Below are 5,571 nucleotides of genomic sequence, written 5' to 3' on the forward strand. Positions count from 1 at the left end.
GTGGTGCCGGTGGTGGTGGCGGCCGGCGTTTTTGTTTTTTTTTATTTTTTTTCGAAAAATATGTTTGCCGAGTGTTTTTTGTCACTCGGCGAAAGCTTCGCCGAGTTCCCAACATAAAACACTCGGCAAAGTTAACTTTGCCGACTCAAAGTTTGCCGTGTGCCGTTTGCTGAGTGTTACACTCGGCAAACGTTTCGCCGAGTGTTTTTGGGCCTTCGCCGAGTGCCCCAGGCACTCGGCGAACTTTCTATTTCCGGTAGTGATAGCATCTTCTAGCATGCCAATGAGAGCTCCAAATCCTAGGGGCCTAGATCCAAATCGGCTGCATCCTGAGCACCATCGTGTACGTGAGCCCGAGGGAAGGGAGCCAAGATGACAGGACTCTTGCTTGCGGCGGATTGTATTCGTATGTTCGAGCTGGGGCGATGTGGTCGAGCCGAGCCAGGGCACGACCGTGAACGGAGCGCTAGGGCGGAGCGGCCTACGGCAGAGCCTAGCTGCGATGCAGCCGCTATATGCGGACATTGGGGTTGATGCGCTGCAGAGCTGGGGTGTGGCCGCAGCCCGCAGGTGGAGAAAGGGGTGGAGCGCGGCAGCCTATGGCGAATCCGAGCTGGCCACGATGCCTGCGCCGGAGAAGGAAGAAAATAACGTGCAAGAAGGGAGATGATGGAGGATGGATGGAAAACGTGATGGACTGATAAATTTCTAAACTGCGGGATTTCAATGGTACTATAAATGCCGCTATAGTTTCTTACCTCTCTCTAGTTATTATCTGCTAGCTCCAAGTTCGCTTGTTTCACTTCCTAATCTGATTTAGGATGATGTGGACAACTCCTTTAAATTCTACATGGTCTATTTGAACGGTGGAATCTCAATTTTCATACATATGTAATGTGTCCTACATGGTTCAAACATGCATTAAAACTTCCAGTAAGATTCAATACTAATGCAACTTTTGTCTTAGCTTTTATGAATATACAAGTTATTATGACATAAGAGATTATCCACAAAACTTTCAGCCTATAAAAAGAAAAAAATTGCAAGGCTAAAATAAATACTCAGTCCTTGATATAATATGCTCAACAATTTATGCCTGAGTATATACACCCTGACAACCTGACATCATGGCTAAGTTGCTCCAAGAAACATGAGCAATCAACCAATACAAGTATCCTTCTGCAATTTGCTCCTCATAATATAGTCAATGATGACCAAATGCTGTACCTTCAAATTAATTTTCATATTCAAATAGTAAAGGCATAGCAATCGACCTACTTTCTTGCGGCTGAAAATTTCAAAATATAAGGACAAATTAAGATTTGATTTTCCATCAGTTGGGCTAAAAGCCTTCGTAACAGAAAACCATGATTATTGTTAGGCATCTGAGAGAGGGTGTTGTACTAAGACGAACACAAATTGTAGAAGAGAAGGTAGTGCACCTGAGTGACCATGAAGTGTGCCTCCCAAGAAGTACCACAGTATCCGAGTGACCCACGATAAGCTCCTCAATCATATTACAAAATAAGTGGAGCAACAAGATCCCTTTTATCATTAATTTACCTCTTTTATCATTAATTCTTATGACTTAAAAAGTACCCGTGCAAATCAGCAGCGACCTGCTCTAGTGGATTTTTCCTCGTCATCCTACGCATATGGTTCCAGTTGTGGATTGCCCTCCTGGTGATGCAGCAGTGGGCAGTGGAACTTCTTGCTAAGACCGAAGCAGTAGCCCTTTTGGCAGGTGGCTCTGAGTATTGCTGACAAAGACGACATGAGCTAGCGCTACCTCTGGTTGAGGACTATTGCTGGGCATGAGAGCGAATCCACACTGGTGGGTGGTGGCATACATCACTATGGCCATGCGAGATCTGCTGCATGTCATAGGGGAGCTCCTCCACCACAATGCTATGCCTGCGATGCCTCCCCCACCAGGATTAGCTTCAGGTTCCAGCAAAGGGTGATGGTGATGCGACGCGCTGCCAATGTGGGGAGTCCCAGCGCCACCGCGAGAAAGCTGCCAGTCCGCCCTCGTCAGAAGCCACGGCACCCCCATCCCGCACGTGCGGTGGTGTAGCTGCACCAGGACCACCCGTTGGGCCCGGCACTAGCCATGCCCGCGCCGGCTGCACTGCTCCGCCAGGCGCTCAACTGCTGCTCCATCCCCGCCCTCGTGCTCAGCAGCCATTACGAAAAAGCTAAGGGACTTTTTTGCAAATCACCAATGAACTACGGTAGTTTAACTCCCAGGACTGCGGGTTGATTAAAAAAGTTGAGGGACTTTTTTGCAAAATAACCACGACGGTTGGAAGAAACAACCGCACTTTAGTATTAGGTGTAGATTAAAGTGTACCGCATCAATTTGCTGGTATATTTCTAAAACTGAGATCTTTCGGTGTCATAGATCTAATTTTTCCAAAAATTTTAAAAATTACACAGTTCATTTCCAACAAGTACCAATGAAATTCCGATACATTAAACATAGGCAAAAGTCGCATCATTACTCGTACTCAACTATTACATTACCATTTTAAAATATTTATGTTATAAATTAATATAGAATCCTTGTTCAATCTTACCTTTTTATATGAAGTGAGAATGAATAAATGTATGCAATCCCCTCAAGTGGGAGGTGGACTAAGTGAGTTTTAGGCACTCTACTATTTCAAACACAACAATACCTCAGGTTGCTTGAATGAAATAGATTATATTTCACACAAAGAAATTTAAACAATTGCATAGTATATTAAACCACCGAATTCCTAGTTCAAAAAACATTGGTATTTCTTTAGGCTCTATATTAAACACAAACTATTTAAATCCTTACTTGGCTAGGTAGTGGTCAGTTGAAAAGTGGAACTATACTTCTTCCTTTAAATATAAACTCCTGAGAAACATAGGTAATAAATGTTGAGTCAACAAGAAATTATTTTGCGATGTCAAACCTTGAATAGCATTTTTTTTGTCAAAGAATTGTTGAATCAATAACAGTCATATTAAAAGAGCTGAACCATTAAAAATATTGAGCTAGAAAATTTGTAAAATAATGTTTAGTCCATAAGAAAATGTTGAATCGAAAAACTCGGTACATAAAAAAGATGTTGAGCCAACAAAAATAGATGTGGGAAGGAACATCCTATAAACAAATGATGTGGGAAGAAGTACTAAAATGGGAAGAGGTGATAGAAAATTGGCAAAAAGTAGAAATTGATCAACTAATTTAGTAAGTAGTGGTTGACCACTTAGCTAAGTTGATGAGCAAGTTTTACAATTCTGCTTCAAAAAAGGAAGTAAAAGCACTTATCACGGTACCATGATTCTAAATTAGCAGGACTTACATCTACTTTAGTACCTCCTTTTTAGAATACAACGGGAATTTTGTTTTGAAAAAGAAAAACTTTGTATATATTTACTAAATGCTAGTCAAAACTAGTGCTAATTTAAGTAATTACTTCTAGGACATTGAATGCTTGGCTAGGGAGGAGAAACCGGTGAAACCAACTCCTTGTAAAAAATGGCTTGAGCTTTGGGAGGTGCTTCTTTTTAAAATGAAAACATATCTGGCACCTGCAAGTGCACATATCTAATTTTAGCTCAGTGGGTGATCACACATAAAAGAGGAAGAGCAGAGAATTAAAGGAAGTAATCCTAAGCGATGTCTATTATTGCTTCTTCATCCATTATTATTGTAGACAATCCAATGCTTTTTCTTGCCAAATGGACAATCTCTCTTGTGTCCTCAGAATGCAACAGTGCCTAAAGTCACAACCACTACGTCCGTGAAGGTAGCCTCCAAAGTGACACTTATATGTAGGAATGCAACATTGAAATTGTCATCGCCATCCATGGGAGAACTTGGACTGAGTTTTCACTTGAAGGTGTCAGTGGTTGTGAGGGAGGAGAGTCCTTCAAAGAGGTAGCTGCTTAGGAGAATAAACTCTTGAGCCCAAAGACATCACCGTCATTAGAACCAACATGAAGTTGGACATGACTTTTACTAGACGCTCTGCACACCAACCACATAGCCACACTTCATTGTAGCCACACTCCACATGGGTCAGAGGTACCCGCTCGAGAGAATATGGTTGCCATGGCATAGGATGGTAAATGTGGCAGACTACCCTGCGATTCGGGACCTGGCACACCTAGCCACTAGCAAGCACCTTCTAACCTGCATCTGGCTACAAAGGAACTTGCTTGTTGCTTACCTACCCTAGCGTCACATACTCATGTTGCGAGCATCGCATACTATCAAGACCAATTGGAAGCTGCTTAGGGAACCACATGCACCACATAGTAGATTCATCAAAGGTAGCCACCCGACAGTGGCCCAGTGCGATGTGCCAAGGGCACCGGTTATGGTGCCACAATCGGGATGGCCTAGATCCAGCAGCAAAGGGACACACAAATTTATCCGGCCAAGGAAGCAATGCCCTCCGGGACCCCCCTAAGCCGCCGCACATATGAGATTCATGATGATGCCTGTCACACCCTAAAATTTTTGGATTTTAGGATGTGATTAAAAAGAATAATTAAACAATGCTTTTATCATAATTTTAAAAATTTTCCAACATTTATTTTCTTTACAGGAAATTTAGTATAGGAAAATAATTGGTTGTTGTTCTGAAATTAAAGGAGGTTATTCTGTGTATGTTGCATTCATGCCACTGCATCTTGGTGTTTCATGAGTGTGAAGGTTTAAAAATGTGTTTAAATTACAATTAGGTTCTTTTGAGAATTTTCCAAATTTTTTTTGGAATTTATTCTCATTTTCCTAGAGCTAAATCAAATTTTTAGAAGGCTCTATGATCCTTTTCACAAGATTTAAGTATTTTATTTGGAGTCTTCCCGGCAGCATGGTTGGCTCTCCGGCCATGGGCAGCGGCTGGCTTGGGCGGCGCGGCCGGTGGCGGTAGCCTGGCCGCGGATGGCCGGTGAGTACATGCCTTCTATCTGCTTTTTAAATCAACTGATATTGTCTCCTTTTATACTATTGCGATTTTATTTGTTGTATCTAGCATTGCACAGACTAAAAGATTGGTCAGGGTCCTTCCTTTCATCTTGGATTAATTCCTTTGTAGCCTTTACTTCTGATTTTCTGGTCTGAATAGGCTTTGTACATCATTTTCCCCTATTGTTTTCGATCAAAAAAGGTTATTTGTTCCATTACAAGCACTTAGGAAATCAGGTAATATTGAAGATCAGTGGTTGCATAGAAGCACTAGAGTCTTTGACTGTCCAATCTTTCCCAGGATGACAAATGTTTAAATTGAAACTAAATTGGACCAGATAGTAGTTGTAATTATCCACTTCGAATGAATGGTGTTGAATGCCAAGATCTGTTGTACTACTGAATAATCTGCCGTTGCTCCAGACAAGTTGCCATGACATGTCCTGCACTACTGAATAATCCATACAAGATGTAGATTGGGGTACAGGATAATATAATTCATGTCTTTTTCTGTTCTCGTGGCTCTTTCCTGCGCACTAGAACTCCACAATTCCTGCAATCACCATATGAGCGATGCTTTATTTTTGTTATGGAATCATTGGTATAAAGTGGTATGTAAC

The sequence above is a fragment of the Setaria italica genome, chromosome III (genome assembly GCF_000263155.2).
Source record: "Setaria italica strain Yugu1 chromosome III, Setaria_italica_v2.0, whole genome shotgun sequence".
Classification (NCBI taxonomy): Eukaryota; Viridiplantae; Streptophyta; class Magnoliopsida; order Poales; family Poaceae; genus Setaria; species Setaria italica.